The sequence below is a fragment of the Dreissena polymorpha genome, chromosome 6 (assembly GCF_020536995.1).
Source record: "Dreissena polymorpha isolate Duluth1 chromosome 6, UMN_Dpol_1.0, whole genome shotgun sequence".
NCBI lineage: Eukaryota > Metazoa > Mollusca > Bivalvia > Myida > Dreissenidae > Dreissena > Dreissena polymorpha.
The window spans coordinates 39,628,771-39,648,571 of NC_068360.1; the positions used below are offsets into that span (position 1 = coordinate 39,628,771).

General features: G+C 39.1%; 1 pseudogene; it reads right to left on the reverse strand.

Annotated features, from left to right (window-relative positions):
- LOC127836056 (uncharacterized) overlaps window positions 1–16,575 on the reverse strand; it is a 28,425-nt pseudogene extending 11,850 nt beyond the window's left edge.
- Window positions 16,576–19,801: the final 3,226 nt, after the last annotated feature.

A 19,801-nucleotide genomic window follows, 5' to 3' on the forward strand; every position in this document is an offset into this window, starting at 1 on the left:
CCGCAAAGGCTAATATGAAATGACACTTTTCAAACATGCATTAATCCCTAATTTCCCAGAACGAGCCTCATATGACTTTTCAATGCATTCGTACAGTGTCAGTACGCCACTCACCTTCGCAATACGGACAACACATGTGTGGCTCCTTTTTGGGATGATCACAGACGAGTTTGGGACACCTCTCCTCCGTATTAACACATTTCACTTCCGGTGTACCCTGTACAATTGTAAAATGGTCATTTAACGAGCCACGCTCTGGGAAAACTGGGCTTAATGCTTGTGCTTGAAGTGTCATCCCAGATTAGCCTGTGCAGTCCGCAAAGGCTAATCAGGGACGACACTTTCAACCTAAATTGATTTTTGGTTTCTTAGGTCCTGACGGACTGCTAAGACTAATTTTGTGCAAAACTTCACGCATGTGATTTAAGCCCGTGTTTCCCAGAACAAGACACAATTGTATTCTATCTTTCTACCTTTTGACTAATAGCCAACATTTATCAATTACAACATGTGAAACTGTGTTTTGTTTGCTTATGTTTTTAAAAGTGTGTTATACGAAAAGAGTTTTTTTAGTATAACCAATAACCAAGCAGTAAAGACTCAGTCTTCGATGCTTGTCGTGTGCCCTCGCCTTACCGTATCGCCCAGCCTGCACGTGCAGTTGACACACGTGCCGAACGCCTCCGGATGCCACGTGTCGCCAAGCTGGTGCTTCTCGTGCTGGAACACGCATGCGCAGTCTGGGACCGGAAACAGAAAAGTAACATAACAAGTCATCATTAATATACGCCCAGTTTTTCCAGAAATGTACTCAGACAAAATCGGTCTGCATAATGGATGAATATGATATGTACCATCCTACATCAGCATAGCGACAACATCCAGCGGTAAATGTAAATCAGACGACACATTCGCCCATTGAAAGTGCGCGTCGATACGACACTTTTCTTCCGACCTCTGGCGGTAACATGAAACCAAATGAGTCGTGTTCTGAGAAAACTGGGCATGATGCATGTGCGTATAGTGTCGTCCCAAATTAGCCTGTGCAGTGCGCACAGGCTAATCTGGGATGACACTTTCCGCCTTAATTGGATTTTTGCTAAGAAGAGACTTTATTAAACGAAAAGTGTCATAAAAGCGGAAAGTGTCGTCCCTGATTAGCCTGTGCGGAATGCACAGGCTAATCTGGGAGGACACTTTACGCAGATCCATTATGCCCAGTTTTCTCAGAACACGACACAAATAAATACGCTCGATTGCGAGATGATTACTCGAAGAGTGGCCAATTTGCTATCAACAGATTCCTATTGTGGTGTTGAAAGACCATAAATAGCCCTGGATCAATGGAATTAACATGAAACTACGCCGGTGTCTGTCCGCATTTAGTTCCTGTCAAGTAATCAACGGCCATCAGGAACGGTCTTTATTGCGTTCTTATAGACAGTACATGTTCATTTATGCTTTTCCCAATGTTTTATAGTTATCGGATCGTCTCTAGATAGTGGGAGGGGAATGCTTTAATGAGGGGACGCTAAGTCTCTCCGACAGAGCACACCATCCCAAAAGAATTACATGACAGCAATGAATCACGTGACACCAAATGAATCACGTTACACCAAATGAATCACGTGACACTAAATGAATCACGCATCCGAAATGCCAGTCCATCCAATGCCAGAATAATTCCTTGATATCTACATTGTATTTGCCAGTTTTGTCTACATTTAGTTGTATGATCGAGTCATACTATTAAAAAAGAAAATGTGTATGTAAAATTTAACGCAGTGTGTGTTTTTTTTTAACTGAAAAGAACCTGTTCACATGTTGACAACATTTACGTTTTTTCACCAACTTCATTGTAAGAACGGTTAAATACACACAAATGAAAAAATTATAAAACTTTTACATACCTATACACGCGCTAATTCATTGTTAACCACTGATAAATAATTGAACATTTATAAATGCACACTTATTTGAGGTTTGAACATTATTCCGTTGATAGTTTTAAAAGATCTAAGACAGTGTATTATCTACAAAGTTTTAAAATAAAATGAAAAAAAAATCCACTAAAACTTAACGAAACCTTTTATTCGTAACATACCCGATAAACTTTTTTCCTTGCTTCGTTATCGTTTTTTTCTTCAAAATGCATAATTTATCTATTAGCTGGGATTCAGTTGGGGCTTTTTGACAGAATATTCAAAATACGAAATGAGTAAAATTAGCCGCTGATCAGCCGGTGAGTACATGTATTAACCCATTTATGCCTAGTGGACTATCCCATCCTTCTAAATTGGATCAATTTATTTCCAAAATTAGGGATGCGTTGTATATATATTTATTTATATATTTAGAACATTTCTTATAGAAATTCATTTAAGCAAACAGCGCAGACCCTGATGAGACGCCGCATAATGCGGCGTCTCATCTGGGTCTACGCTGTTTGCCAAGGCCTTTTTTCTAGACGCTAGGCATAAATGGCTTAAGCCCAGTCCCCCCACCCACCCCTCCCCAACGACATATACAACGTTTGGGAAGGTTTCTGCACTAGTCTTCGATATTATTACGGAAATAAAGACTTGCTGTTGACGCGTAAAGCGTCTACCATTAGTGATGCTATCGCAGGCTTTTAAGCAGATTAATTTGGCGAGTGAAATAATTTCTTTATCCGTGCATTCAAACGATTTGCATATATCGCTTTTGTGATCAGGCTATTTATGACGTTTACATAATCGGTGTCAACTAGAACCGCCAAGCGTTTTTTTGGACATGGAATCAATATGGCGCGGTTCGCACTCGGTGTTACTCAGGCGCCTGACTCCCTTCATGGTACCTTACAGCTATTTTGATTTCTCGGAGTCAAGTTTGACATTTTGTGTAGCATGACAAAACACTGGGAAAAGAGTTGGTATAACCCGTTATTAATTAAACTGAATGCTATGATGATTAATGTTTTGTTCAAAAAATCATATGGGTTAGGACAGTCTACATTAATTTAAACTGAGCTGTGAAGGTCGTGAGAACATTAATATGCGGTATCTATTTTTTGTCTGTTTTGGTTGCATATGTTTACGCAATTGTAGCCACATGTATTTACACAAATGATTTTCCCACGCGAGTCGCACATTGTCATTTAAATGAGTCTCGCACTGTAAGTCGCCGTGGCGTCGTGGATATGGTGTCCGCATAGCGACCGGGAGGTCAAGGATTCGATCCCCACAGAGGGAGCGTTCGTTGGATCTACCCCATAAACACCACTCGTTATAGTCCCAGGAAACGGACTCGAGCGCGTTTCAAATAAGTAATTTAAATGAAATCGAGCTAAAAGAAATTGGTTTAAACTGAAAGCCCAAGATTAACCCTGTGCAGTCCGCTATAATGGTGTTTTTTGTTTAAAATCGTATCTTCTCGGCAAAAAGCCAGTTTTGGCTTTTAGTGACGTCCCTGATTAGCTTGCGTGGACCAATCTGGGAGGACACTTTTCACACATGCATTAAACCCCATTTTACCAGAGCGAGATTCAATTACATTCTTTCAGGCCGGCTCGTGCCGTTGTTTACACGCTAGATAAGCGCACTTTTCATTCATAAACCAACGTACGCTCGGTGCTATATAGTCGGTCAGGCGTATGAAAGAACGCAATCTCGCTTATCTGCATAAAATTTAACGACACAATGTCTTGTTTGTTTGCGAAACTACTTACTGAACAAATCTCTCTTCACTCACGCATTACCTCAGTCACGCGCTCACTCAATAAACAAATCACTCACGCATTCACTCTTTTACTTACTCGCTAACTCAATCAATCAATACCACAATCACTCGCTCATTTACTCACTACCTCAGTCACTGACTTACTCACTACATCATTCACTTGTTCACTCAATTCCTCCGTCACTCACTCATTCACTCACTCACACTTTCAGTTACGAACTCGTCAACGTCCTTCATACCTCGTCAAACTCATCAATGAATTAATCAACAAGTTAACTCCGTCACTAAATCGAACGCCAGGGCGCTCAGCCATAACGGTTAATTTGTAAATAACTTTACTTATTGAATACCCACTCATAAAACAGCGTTATATCAATAAATACATACGGGGCCCGATTGGTCATACGAGAGGAAATCTAAGTGCACTTAAGGAAAAAATCCACAATTTCTCATAGTACGACGGGCCACGCTGAGTAGAACATACGACATAGCGGCGTCCGCCTTTTGCGTACAATGTGATAGTAAACTTCGTTATCAGGCAAAGCGGGTCAGTAAATCATTTTATGAATTATGAAAGATGAGCGGCCGGATTTTAATCGCTTTAATGGATATATTGATAACCGGTCCGCGGTTTACTGTCGTGCCTGTAACTTGACTCCCCAGTTACATTCGTCGCGACCCGCACCGGCGTCTGTCGGGGTAGATAAATTGATTTCTAACAAGCCAGGGTGTGATTTCGCGAAATCTACACTATTGTTGAGGCGACACCCGAGTCACTGTCAAGTCAGTATTCATTAGCGATCAGTCCCTCTTGTAAACAAATGAGTTTTCAGGGTTGTTTTGTGTTTGTGGATTTGTCTACTGCTTAACACTTTCGCCGCCGCGTTTATTTGTATCAACATTATTAAAGCGACTTATGTACTCACCCTTATCGCCCTACCCGAAACACGCCTTTATGTCGTATGATACAAATATTGCAAAAAACAAGGTAAATCGCATTTCTTCTGTATTAAATATACACTTAATGACCTATCAAGTTACTCCTTATTATTAACCATTCACTTGTTTGCATTTGAGGATTAATTGTAAGAATTCAAAAATAACATTATCTAGCACAATTAGAGCACCCTATATGTTAAAATAAAATCACCTCTTTAAGGTTTGAACAAAGAATAACTTCTTGTTAAGTAAAGTGCATCATCAATACGTATGTAATTACTAAACGGCGACACACACATTATTTAAATAATCAAATAATCGCTGATGATAGTTATTTAAAAGGTAAAACATATATGTGTAACAAAATTAATTAATTGCCAAACACGGAGAATTGGAGCCATTGCCAGGGGAAGGGGTTATGGTGACAGATAATGATTACGATGATGCTGATAACGACTTGTATAATTATAGTTATAAACAAAAATAACAGACGACAACAACAATCGGTGATGACGCAACGAGAACAGGATGTCGACGAGACTCTGTCTCATTCAATACAATGTTTATAACCGACATTACCGTTTTGCCTAAAAGCAATCAATTAACGATCTGGAACAAAAACAACACAATGACAAACAACATTATTTGGATCCGGCTGTCAAAAAGATCGGTATGCAATTGCGTTAGTGACATCCATAGCTTCAGTGTAGACCTGCCTAGCCCATCTATCTGCCGACAGGAGGGCAGGGCGCCGGCGACGCGCGCAATCTTCCCAGGGGGGCAGTTATCGGGTCCGAGGTGTGAAACCTCTCAGACGCTTTACAGACGCGACTCGCTCGGTCGCCCCGTTGCCGAGCCGGGGACTGCGCTGGGATATTGCACATAAGGAGTCAACCGATACACGGATGGCAGAGGTGATGATGACTGGGGATAACAAGTAAAAGCGTCCAGGACTGGGGTCGCTGAGTGGATTGTGGCCCACATGTACTTTGTAATGATAATACGTACACAGACAATAATAAAAATAGTACACGACGACCAATGGAAATGATGATGATGAGGAGGATTATGGCGACGATGATGGCGGCGGTGGTGGTGGTAACGATGATGATGATAATGATTATGATGATGATGATGATGATGATGATGATGATGATGATGATGATGATGATGATGATGATGATGATGATGATGATTATGATGATTATGATGAATGTGATATTGCTGATGAAAGTGGTGACGGTGATGATGCGGCTACTGCTGCTGCTGATTATGCTATTGCTGACGATGATGATGATGGTGTCTTCTTGTAACACAATGACCTTTTCCCAAGTTCAAGAAGATATACATGTAGTCCAGCAATGTGATGACCGGTTCATTTATTTTTACTTGACGAATTATTAGCAGAAAGTGTATGTACGTTACAGCGAAACTATGATCACTAACGATTAAAGTATCATTTGAGGCCTCTATCAAAGCCGAGTATTTGATTAGACGCACGTGCATTAAAATGCGTTGGCCCTATGACACATTCCTGGCGACGGGACGTTCTGATACTACGACGTAATGACGTATACAGGACATTCTTTGATGCAAGGGCGTAGCCAATTTGATTTGGTATAACATATTGAAAATATAACATCCCGTATAAGAAAGACACCTTTTCCTATGTTCGGCTTGAATATACAAGATTTGGCTACAAGTGAATACATGCTGTATTTTTGATCATGTCGTAACGGTGGTCATAAACTATTGAGAGTCCTTAATATTGGGACACATCCTATAGTCTCACGATTCGTTGATGAACCTGTGATCCACGATGACGATGCACTTTGTCGGGCCAGGGCGCCGGTCTAGGTTGCAGCTACGCGTCTGCAAATTACAATTTCACGTCGGACTAGCGTCTCACCGTTGATTACTTTGAACTGAGCGAGCGCTACGGAGAATATTGTCTGGGGCAAAAGCGTTATTGAACATTAACTGACGTCTAATTAAGCCATTATTTGCTTTGAAGCGACTCTCCACAGACGCACTAAGGCGCTGGTTCGTATAGTCTCGTACAGTCTTAAATACACCAACACGATGTCTCAAGTCTGTGCGCTCCCGTCATGTAGCTGGTAAAAGACTGCTCATAACGACCTGGGTCTGTGATTAGCGAATGTAGAGAGGAGACTCTGTCGCAAATACGGACAAAAGAACAGAGACAGATTTAACGTTAATTTCGACTTAATACGAACTAACGGAGCCAGCGAGTTTGCTTGTAAAGTTTTACTACTATCTTCTGCAGACGAAACGAAAATTAAGAAACTAGAGAACTAATTTGCCATCGAGGTATTGGGTATTAACGTCAGGGGGAAATTTGTTTGATTTTAATAATTGTCATTTCAGACTTCATTCTAGTTGTATTCACCGCCCGTGGCATGGGGTAATCGAAGACGTTTATTAGAAAGGACTAATTGCTTCGAGATATGGATATTATATCTTTTAACACATTTCATCATTATGGTTATAATTTTGGCGCCGCAGTTTTGTAAGACAGTGGCTGCGAATGGGAAACGTACAATATTATATCCAACAGAAACTATGCAAAGCATGGACAAAAAGTCTTTTGAACTTATATCAATATGTTAAAAAATGGTTAAAATGCGAGTCTATAACACTGAGCATGTTCCAGCAGAATGATTTTCCTTTATTGCATAATATATTGGTTTTGTTGCTTTATAAAATTATGATGCTCATAAGAATTATGATAATACCACAGTTGCTGTGCGGATAACATAAAGATATAAGGGAAATAAAGACAACACCTATGATTCGGACAACGAAAATGATGATGATGAAATGGTGGTGGTGGTGGTGGTGGTGATGGTGATGATGATGATGATGATGATGATGATGGTGATGATATTGATGATGATGATGATGATGATGATGATGATGATGATGATGATGATGATGATGATGATGATGATGATGATGATGATGATGATGATGATGATGATGATGATGATGATGATGATGATGATGATGATGATGATGATGATGATGATGATGATGATGATGATGATGATGATGATGATGATGATGATGATGATGATGATGATGATGATGATGATGATGATGATGATTATGATTATGATTATGATGATGTTCATGATGATGATGATTTCGTCAATGACGATGAAGATTATTATAATAATGATTATGAAGACGACAACGACGAGGATGAAGATGATTTAGAAGACGGTAGAGACGGATGAAGAGTAGAAGACGACTGTTCTTATCGATAGCTTTGTCTATACCAACTACATGAATATGCATCGGATTTTTAATTGAAGTGCACGACTGCACGAGGCGTGTATACTTGCAAACGATACAAATTACCGGGCGTTACCGCTGTGATGTAAAAAAAAGCTCGATACTCGACTGACTGGCGATCAATCACGGTGTTATATCCACTCGCTCGTAAAAAACAACAACCTGACTTCGGTCTACCTCGCTTGTAATTTACTATCGTTATCTCTGCTCGTGCATTTTAATTGTAACTCGTAATCGAGGAGCCGGTTGTATCTTATATGTAGCAGCAACTTAAATGCTTTAACGTAATTTTGTTTTAGTACATTTTAATGCAGTCGAAACCTTAATATTATGTCTTTTCTTTAATTCGTATACACGTGTCTTAAATGAAACAGTGACGTTAATTTTATGATTGCTATTTTGCTCCTTATTACAGCATATTGTTTCAGTATAACGTTATAACGAATTAACGCAATACGATCTCACATATATAGGTGCCTCTCCCTGTGATAACTATGCTTATTTCATGTGCGTAATGTGTCGTCCTAGATAAGCCTGTGCAGTTTGCACCCGCACATCCGATACGACGCTGTACGCTTTTAACCCTTTCAGTGCGGGCACCGAATTTTAAAGGCCTTTGCAAACAGTTTGGATCCAGATGAGACGCCACAGAACGTGGCGTCTCATCTGGATCCAAACTATTTGCTATTCTGATAGTATTCTTTGAGAAAAAAATGAAGAAAATGCTAATTTTTGAAATTCAGCAGACGACATTTTAGCAGACGACAAATTTCCCAGCATGCAAAGGGTTAATGTATTGTTTGTTTACATTAAGTATCTTCTAAACGACAATCCAGTCTTGGTGGAATTTTTCGCCTGTAATTTGCCCGCGAGGACGGCACAGGCTAACTTGGGATGAAACTTTGCTCAGATGTTTTAAGCTCGTTTTTCCTAGAGCGACTCTCGAATAGCCATTACCACAATATGTCATCACTCAGCGCTGTCTCTGTGGTTACATAGATACGTTGTCACATATCATAGATGTGTCTGTATAGTTCATTGATACATTCAGATGTCGCAAAATTGGGTCCCATAGAATAATTTACGATAATTTTTTACGAAGGCAGTTTAATGTGGTCGTTATTTGTGTTCACCATTCATTTTGAAAAATGTAGAATTAATGGACCGAGGTCATTTAAAAATACATATAGTTAAACAGAAATCTATGACTTTAAACAAATTATAATGTATGTTTTAAACAACCAATTATAATGCATGTTTTAAACAGGCGTCATTCATCGGAAAGCTTTAAGTACATAATATTATATGCTTTCTATTTTGCAATGAATTCTTAATTAATTGAGCCTCGCTCTGCGAAAACGGGGCTTAACCCATTTATGCCTAGTGGACTCTCCCATCCTTCTAAATTGGATCAATTTTTTTCAAAAATTAGGTATGTCTAGTATATTTATTTCTATGTTTAGAATATTTTTTACAGAAATTCTTTTAAGCAAACAGCGCAGACCCTGATGAGACGCCGCATTATGCGGCGTCTCATCTGTGTCTACGCTGTTTGCCAAGGCCTGTTTTCTATACGCTAGGCATAAATGGGTTAATGTATGTGCGTCAAGTGCCAGCCCAAATAAGGCCGTGCAGTTCGCACAGGCTAATCAGGACGACACTTTCCGCCTTTATTGTATTAGGGAATCTGTTCTTAGCGACAATCCAGTTAGACGGTTAGTAATTTCCCTGATTAGCCGGAGCGGACTTAACTATACGCGCAAAACGTAAAACATCGTTTTCTCGGAGCGGAGCTGAATATCATTTTGATGCTTAATCGTCTCTTGCTTTTAATGACCATGACCGGTCGGGAAGCAGGCCTGACGCCCATCGCGACCGCCGACAATCATACCCCGTCGGAGATGCCGTTCCAAGTCATTAAAGCGCGAACGACGCGCGCCTCAATGTCGTATGTGCTTCGTGCATTTTAAGGTTTGGGTGTTGACACGTGAATTAATAGGTTTTCATTGAAATAAATGAATAAATATACCGTCCTATGAAAGCAAGAAGCAACTATCACCCTTCGGGGAATTCATAAAGATGCCGCATTAAGGCGTTTAACGTACGATGTATTAAGATCACCCCACGATGATTTGTCTTAAATGAATGCAGTTTTTGTGACCCGAGACATTTGGGAGAGCTGTTGACGACGTCTAAGCCGGCGGTTGGCGAGTCGATAGCGTCAATTGACGCTGGGACGATTTCGCGCTGGTGTTCCGCTCATTACGATGCTTTATGGGCAATAAGAGTGTATTTTATTTACCGATTAGGCGCTTTTGAACTCATTCAAATGTCACTGAAGATTAATAACGATGAGCGATTGCTTCGGATTAAAGCAGAGACAGACAAGATTTTTTTTATATTTCAGCGTCGACATTGTGTAAGAAACTGGTCTGAATATTCTGTAAGTCGAATTTAATACAAAAATATGGGTTTTCGATTATCGGCGACAATGTGGGAAAATAGAGATGGGAATATAGATGTGCCGAGGAAAATGAACGGTTGATATTCAGCTTTCCATGCGCTCGTTTTGTATTGAGATATTGTTTATGGCTTGAATATTTCACATGCGCACGCATCAATAGCCGTTGCAGATATCTTCAAAGTGCACTACATATCCACACAACCGTCTCCGATTGAATTACCCACACTTGAACTTTTGTTTGCGATTCTTACAACTTACCTAAATGTTGTCAACAAAATAAATACAAGTTACGAAATCTCGATTGTTTTAAAGAGCCGAGTGTCTGTCTGATGTTGATAAGTTCACCGAGTCGAAGACACCGTGACTAGCGTTAATAGCGACTCTTGATTGCAAAGACTGGCTATCGTCAAGAGCTAGTTTAAAGTTCGGGATTTATTTTATTCGTTTTAGACGCTACTTAACTTAACGAAAGTTTGTTCTGATTTCTTTTCGGTCATTTTTGGTGACCCGTTCCTTTAGGTGGTAATGGTTAACCAAAATAAGTTAGATGCACGTTGATCAAAATTGTCGAAAACAGATGCATCCACTATGTTACAGTTAGGGAGAAAGGGTGGAGGCGTGTGGCTTGTCATTTGTATGACTCTGGGAAACGTGTCTTGCAGCCCCGTTTTTTCATTGAATATAATAAATAGATAGGACAGGCGTTGAATATGATTGACGGCATATAGCTAGGAGAAAAGGGAATCTCGTCAGCGACATATAGCTAGGAGAAGAGGGAATCTCGTCAGCGGCATATAGCTAGGAGAAGAGGGAATCTCGTCAGCGGCATATAGCTAGGAGAAGAGGGAATCTCGTCAGCGGCATATAGCTAGGAGAAGAGGGAATCTCGTCAGCGGCATATAGCTAGGAGAAGAGGGAATCTCGTCAGCGGCATATAGCTAGGAGAAGAGGGAATCTCGTCAGCGCCATATAGCTAGGAGAAAAGGGAATCTCGTCAGCGGCATATAGCTAGGAGAAGAGGGAATCTCGTCAGCGGCATATAGCTAGGAGAAGAGGGAATCTCGTCAGCGGCATATAGCTAGGAGAAGAGGGAATCTCGTCAGCGGCATATAGCTAGGAGAAGAGGGAATCTCGTCAGCGGAAATGGGGCGTTTGATCATGCTTAAGATTTACCAATGTGCAATTCTGCAACTGCAGCTGCAGCTTCTTGTGCAATGTATAGGGACCTTGCTCTGTAAAAAGGGGTTTACTGCATGTGCGTAAAGTGTCGTCCCAGATTAGCCTGCGCAGTCCGCACAGATTAATCAGGGACGACACTTTCCGCTTTTATGGTATTTTTCGTTTACAAAAGGTTTTTAATTAGCAAAAATCCAGTTAAGCCTATATTGTGTCTTGTTCTGATAAAACTGGGCTTAATTCATGTGCGTAAAGTGTCGTCCCAGATGAACCTGTACAGTCCGCACAGGCTAATCAGGGACGAAACTTTCCGCTTAAACTTGATTTTCGGTAAGAAGGGACTTCCTTCAAACTTAAAATACCATAAAAGCGGAAAGTGTCGTCCCTGATTAGCCTGTGCAGACTGCACAGGCTAATCTGGGACGACACTTTACGCACATGAATAAAGCCCAGTTTTCTCAGAACAAGACACTATTGATCCAACGGCTATTCGTTTGTTAACAATGACATTGTCTTTAATCGTTTGATTTGTTCTCTATGAGCCTCGCTCTGAGAAAACGGCGTTTAATGCATGTTCCGAAAGTTTCTTCCGAAATTAGCCTGTGCAGTACGTACAGGCTAATCAGTTTGTACAATGTCCATCTAAACTGGATTTTCGCCAAGAAATGACTTCCTTTAAACGAAAAAAATGCCATAACAGATGCACGTGTAGTCAATCGTCCCTGCTGAGCATGTGCGAACTGCAATGGCTCATATGGGACGACACTTTACGTGTTTGCTTTAAGCCCGGTTTTCCCAGATCGAGACTCAAAATAGCAAATTAGAACAGAGTTGATTACCGGCACCAGGCGTGACTGGATCTCCTCGTATCTTAGGAAAAAGCGCCGATTATAGGGAGGCATATTGCATTTATTTTTGCGCAAAGAAAGATGAAAGAAATTGTGATTTAATTGTTGTAATTACCGTATTTTAAAGTCATCACCGATTACAATTTCGGTGTTGCTAGCGACATACTGTCGTGGGAAGAGAGATATTTCGATATATTTGAATTTTGTTTGAAACAAATTTGTTTTGTTTTTCTCTTAGATTAAATCAGTTAAATAAGAAAGTTAAAGAAATTCATTAAAGGTGTTGTATTTTGTACACGTCTGCTTTATCTTACATTGAATATTAAGGATACAAATTACTGCTGAACCGCAGTGCATGTTTTGAACGCTAGGTTAAAGGAGTTCTTAAACCCATTTATGCCTAGCGTCCCGAAAAAAGAACATTGCAAACAGCGTAGACAAAGATGAGACGCCGCATAATGCGGCGTCTCATCTGGGTATGCGCTGTTTGCTTAAAGGAATTTCTTTATGAAATATTCTAAATATAGAAATAAATATACTAGACATCCCTAATTTTGGAAATAAATTGATCCAATTTAGAAGGATGGGAGAGTCCACTAGGCATAAATGGGTTAATATGAGCTGTACTGTGGAAAAACGGGGCTTAATGAATGTGCGTACAATGTCGTCACAGATTAGCCTGTGCATACTGCGCGGGCTTATCATGCACGGCACTTTCGGTCTTGACTAGATTTTCGTTTAGAAGAAAAAAAAAATCTTCTAAACGAAAAATTCCATTAACTCGCTTTTCCTATTAGTGTGTCATTATTTTGTATCCACATAATTTGCATGAGTCTTGAGGACGAAAGGGGAAGGGAAATGTTAAACATGGTAATAGGAAAACTTCTTTTTCTTTATCTTAATCGCAACTATACATGGAGTCCGTAGGCAACGATGATACCGGTTCTATAGGTACAGTTTTCTTGTACAAGTTCATAGGATCAAAGTAGACTTACGCAAAGCATTGTACGACGCAACATAGCCAAAAATGAAACTTGGATTTGACGACAACAACAATGGAAAACAGTATTAAATATAAAATATTTTCAGTAAAAAATACACTATTTGCAATAACTTAAAATATTAACGTACCGTATCAGTGGAGTGGGTAAATATGAAGTAAAGCTTCAAACTAATGTGTAAGACGAACTGCAATTAAGCGGCCTCATATTTCGCCCCCGAAAACTCCAATTATTTTTCAATTATATAAATTCCAAACAAAATATAACGGCAAATGTAACTATGTATACGACATTGCGGGGCGTGTCACCCCGCAATTTTCCGATCCACCCGACAGTATCCGGATAGAGTCCCGACAGAGTAACCACATTTCTACGAATTGTGTCGGGACCAAATCGAGAAAAAGGAAGAGCGCGGAAGGATTTCGGTAGTTTTTCTCATGATAATTTAACCACTGTTCAAGACAAAACCAGTTTTTTTTCGCATCGTTAAGGTATTTTAACAATTTCCAGTTATTTAATCAGTTATCACGTCTACTGAGAGAAAATTTCGCCAAACGTTTATTTGCTGATAAATTCAATAAGGGTAAACCCTGAGTCAGGCAGCTAAGCAGAAAACTCATTAAAATTAAAAAATTAAATAACAACTGTTTTACTGTTGGAATTTAAGAGACTTCCTTTGCGCAAGCAAAGATTGTGTATTTTATGCACATTGTGTACATAAGCTTAATTATCAGAGACGAAAAGTCAGTGTACTGCAACCGTTTGCCAAAACAGTGGTAATTAACCTATCAAATTGGCGCCTTTCTTTACTGACACGTTGCTTTTGAGTGTCAAACCAGCGCCTTTACTTTAATCACGTCAAAAGAAGTCAGGACCCTCTTCGCAAGTTTTCTTGGCGAAAATAGCATGTTAATAAAAGAATTATATCGTTTTGACGCGTTTTAAATGTAAACTAAATGTCTAGCCGTTGTTTGCTTTGTGAACGTTTTTGTTAATTACGTTTCGTTAAACGAAATTGCAATTTTATCAGATTATTGCGATTAGTTGTTGCAGCCAATTCACAAGACGTTGATTAGATTAACACAAACGAATTTGTTTGAGAACTTCTTTTTTTAATCCATGGCGCTCTTATTCTTTGATTTTATTTAGTAAAGACAATGAAACTCGAGGCGGTTTTTGTTGCATGTAGAGGTAGCGTCAGTAACAGAGGTAGTGAGTTATAGTGTTGGTGATGGTGGGGATAGTTCTGATCTGTTAGATGGTGTTATTAGTGTCGTAAATATGGCAGTATGTTAATTATTTCTGTCGGTTGTGGGTATTGCAGTTGTGGTAGTACTTTTAAGTTTAAACCTACTAGTATTTCATTTACATCGCTTCCATCAAAATTTTAGTCTTATTTTAGTGGCTTAGTCTTCAAAGCAGTCTCGAGTCCGTTTCCTGGGTGGAACCAGTACTCGAAAAAGCTGGGATCAAAATCTTAAATTATATTATTGTTAATGCATCAGAAATATGTGTAGTTGCAGCATAAAGAACTTAGACTGTAATAAAAGCCTGCATAATGGTAATATTGCGTACTTTATATACTTCTTTATAAATTGAACATAGGAAAGACATTAAAGCTACAGAGGTAATGAGCTAACGTACCAAGATCTATCAATAAACATTTTGTATAACATTTGAGACGCGCTATGGGAAAATGGTTTTAATGCATGTGCGTAAAGTGTCGTCCCAAATTAGCCGATGAACTCCCGCAAAGGCTAATCAGGGACGATACTTTCCACCTAAACGGATTTTTGTTTAGAAGAGACCTCCTTTATACAAAAAGTGTCGTCCCTGATTAGCCAGAACGGACTTCACAGGCTTATAAGGGACGACTCCTTACGCACACGCATAGCGACCCATTTTCTCAGAACACGACTCATATATATGTTGCTACGATTTCAAATATACAATATCCGTGACGTTTACACGTCATTTTGTAAACACTTATACAAAGCTACTAATTCCACTTACCCACTATCACAGCCATTGCTAGTAAAACTCCTACAGAGAATGAGCGCGTCACAAGTTTGTCCTTCATTTCGAGCACGTGCAACTCGCGTAAAATTCACATCATCTATCGAGAATCGCGCACTCCATTTTAAGACGTCTGTATAGCACAATTTTTCGCATATATTTGTAAATTTTCCAAAAGTTTTTAAAGTAAACTGTATTAAATTTCAAAATAATGTCGAAGCTATCGCACTTCTGCCAAAATTTAAGATTAACAATACTTCATGTTTAACATCAAGTGGTCGTTTTTCTGTTCCACCACATCTGTACGATTGACCACGTTCGTTTCAATAAAGTGGTATGAGAAGTACTTAAACCATTTTGACTTATGTATGTTTCTTTCGAGGCTGTCAACGAGATTATACATATAAATCAGTTATACATTTCAGACTTATACCGTCAATTTAAATCGTTCTGTCTATGTGTTGGCTCCTAATAGCAACCGGTTTCGGATCGTAATTACTCGATTAACATCCGATAGACATATTCTCAATCAAGCATGGAATATCATCTCGTGAGACGCTCCAAAATATAACCAATTACTTCACACTTTTGCGATGCCCGGCGCACAGTGAACAATAAATCATCGCAACGTAATATAAATCCAAAATAATTTCCAAGATAACACTGAAATAAATACGTGCGAAATTTACCACATTTCCAGCAATAAATTGATGGTCGCTTTTTATATCTCGCATTTATCAAGTACGTTATTGCAATTTTATTGTCGATATTCTCTTTGCACTAAACTTGATTAATTCTCCGACAATTCATGATTTAATAAAATCTAAACAAATGTTTCGCACTGTCTTATATTTTCTGCTTCCAATAACAACTTCGGTGCAAATTGATAAATATTTATTTAACTGTCAGTAAGAAACTAAAATCCAAACCATCTAGACTAGCAATTATAATGAAAGTTCAACTTATTTCAGTGTGCAATGAAACTCAAATCTATCGAGTAACGTCTCCAGGATAGAGACGAAAGTCTGTTGATTATAATGGAAAGTTTTATAGACAAGTCCCTCCCTTTATAAATATCTCCAACTATCAAACTTACTGTACGCACAATGGTTTTGAGACGTATAGTCTAAAATTTGGGTCACGTGACAACAAAAGATCACGTGATTAAATTACTATGGCGCGTAGGTCTCGGACAGCGTGTCTACGTAGACTAGCCAGTCGGGTCCGCGGTACAAATTGCAAAAATGATTTATATGTCTTTATATTTGTTAGGTCTACAATCGATAAACAGAAATTCGTCTCGATCATCGTGAATAAACAGTTTAAATCTGCGCATTGAAGTAGAGTGGTCGTGTTTTACAGTTAAATGCATTTAATGAAGAATCGACGTTAAGTAAAATAAAAATCCCCTATTGACAGCAAATATGTTTATTTGAATATATATCATTGATGTTTATTGTATATGGTTAATTAAATGGGTTTATTACGTGCATTGCGTTATGTTGCGGGTAAAGACGACTCGAAAACTCGGTAAAGCACGATTCGGTAATTTCCGCGGAATAACGGAACGTTTGAAAACCTTCGTGCAGAGTGTTCTTATGAGTATTTATTTTTACCCTTGCTTTTGAACAAAACAATGACATGATATTGATTGACGTTAATAATTATCCATATTTTAAATATTAAATGACGAATCGAATCGATATATTCAAATACATTTATCGATATATTCAAATACATTTATCGATATATTTAAATACCTTTATCGATATATTCTAATACATGTATCGATACATTCAAATACATTTATCGATATATTCAAATACATTTAAACAAATCAATACAATCAGAGACTCCATAACTTATCGCATGGTTCAGATAGATATAAAGAGCCGTCCCCCAAGATGAGGTTCCTCCCAGATTAGCCTTTGCAGTCCGCAATGTCGACACTTTCCGCTTTGATTAAATTTTTCGTTTGTATCAAGTCTCTTCTAACTGAAAATCCAGTTTTAGGCGGAAGCGTCGTCCCAGATAACCCTGCGAGAACTGCACAGGCTTATATGGAACAACACTTAACGTTCATGCATTAAGCCCAGTTTTCCCAGAACGAGGCTCTAATTATGATCGCAGTCGTGGCCCGATGTTGTACAATCAGAAGATGAGCATCAGTTCACGCGAATTCATATTCATAGAAGATAATATTGTGAAATTAATATGATTAGTGTCATTTATGAACTGTATTTTTTTTTGGGGGGGGGGGGGGGGGGGGGAGGGGATTTTTTGCGCGCAAAAAGAAACTATTCGATATGATTACACGTTAGAACTGATTATTGAGGGACGACAACTCTTGGTCACGACGATTATGGATCTACTCGCAGTTGTGTCCCCTGTTTCTAAAAACTGTTTACAGCAGATAGATAACGTGTCTGTAATACCTAGCGTATTATAGATGTATGTCGTTTCATATTTTGGTCTCGTAGTGTCACCAAAAAGTAAACAAAAAATCTTAGTGTAACTATGGATCACCAGGCGATATACTGCATATATGTGACGATGAATTACGGAGATAGTCGATGTATCCCAATTGGTCTTCATGCATATGCCGAAAGCTCAAGAATACCACTAATGGAGTGACGGTCCAACGCTCTTCCAACTTCAGTACCAATCTCCGGAGTCGTCGTTCCGTGCTTTCACATACACTGTAACCGTCTTGCAAGAGATTTATACAATCTTCTCTATCATAAAAACTCCTTCTAGATTTGGAAGGATTTTTTTTGTTAAATTATTACATTATGCCAAGTAGTTTCATTTTCTTTTATATTTTGAAAATAGTGTATTAGTTAAGGTTCATAGTAAAAAACTAAATGACCTTAATTACAAATCAAAGTACTGACAGTACTGGTGTGACGATGCTTTTGAAGAGGATTGATATAAAAGCATCTATTTAAGTTTATCTACATCACCATAATTGTGTATGTGGGTACAAAATTTTTAGGTAGTAAAACAATGGGCACGAAAATTTTGGGGACAAAAATTATTCCCCCAAAAATTCGGTACGAAAAAAGAATTGGTTACAAAAAAAATGGGTAGGAAAAAAATGGGTACGAGCAAAAATTTGGGTACGACAAAAAATTGGGTACGAAAAAAATTGGGTACGAAAAATGTAGGGTACGAAAAAAAGATTGGGGGTACGGGGAAGTAGTACCCGTTGGGAACTTGATCCATTCAGTAAAAATGTGAGGCGGGTTACATTATCGATCAAATTTAACAAGAAATATCTTTAAAAAGATATTCGACGTGTATTTTCTGTACCACTTATCTTAAAAAAAAACGTTATGTTACAGTAAAACGTTTGTGGGTTATAACATTACGTTTCAGCATATAAATTCAAAACTTAACATGCTCTTTAATTACACCATGCTCTTTAATTTCACACGTATATCGTACCAAACTTTATATTTCGTTATTTCCTTTTCTAAGTTAATGATGCTACATGTATGTGTACGGACGTGATTTCACGTGCCCATGTGCATGAACATATAATTTTTCTCTTTTGATTATTGTTTTTTTTTTCTCTAATTCAATAAGCTTAGACATGTTTGTTCGTTAAGTACGGTAATAGTTTCATGATGATTCCCGAAAGTAGGTATGAGCACATAGTCGTAAGAGCACTTGAATACGTGAGTTCGCCCATGAACACACGGTAAGCCAAGGTTAACTAAATCGCCGCGATATGATCTGATGTGTGTTTAAAACAGCAAACAATATCCAACAAACGAACGATTATCAAACATAGTATGTGCATTGATGTGGCTCTGTAATTTCTGTTTGAAAAGTTTATTAAATATGCAAAATCAGAAAGCACGCATAAGAGCGAGTTTCACAGATGTCATACGTGTGTATTTCAGAGTTTATTTACAGGTCCTACTGGCCTCTTCACGAGGTTATGGTAGCCCGACCTGCCCCTGTGACCTTTCAGGGGAGAAAGATTAATTTAGATTTAATCTCAAAAGACAAATTCATGTCTGAACGCAGCACCGCTGCAGCACACAGCTCCGCCTTTATGGCCCACTTGTTGTCATCAGCCGTCGTCTTCATCCCCGAGACGGTTTCCCCAGCGCGTTAAGCGCACTAGGTACCGCCGCCCCGGGGTCCCTCTTTAAAGCCACCCCCTCGATGTTCTTGGGTTTCCCTCCCGAGCAAAGCACAGACCCAGGTCCGTCCCGTATGTCCTCCACACTGGTGGTCTTGCTGTCCCGCCGTCCCCGGCCCTCTTCAGACGGGACCTCTGGCAGGTCCGGGCCGGCGAACTCTCGACGATA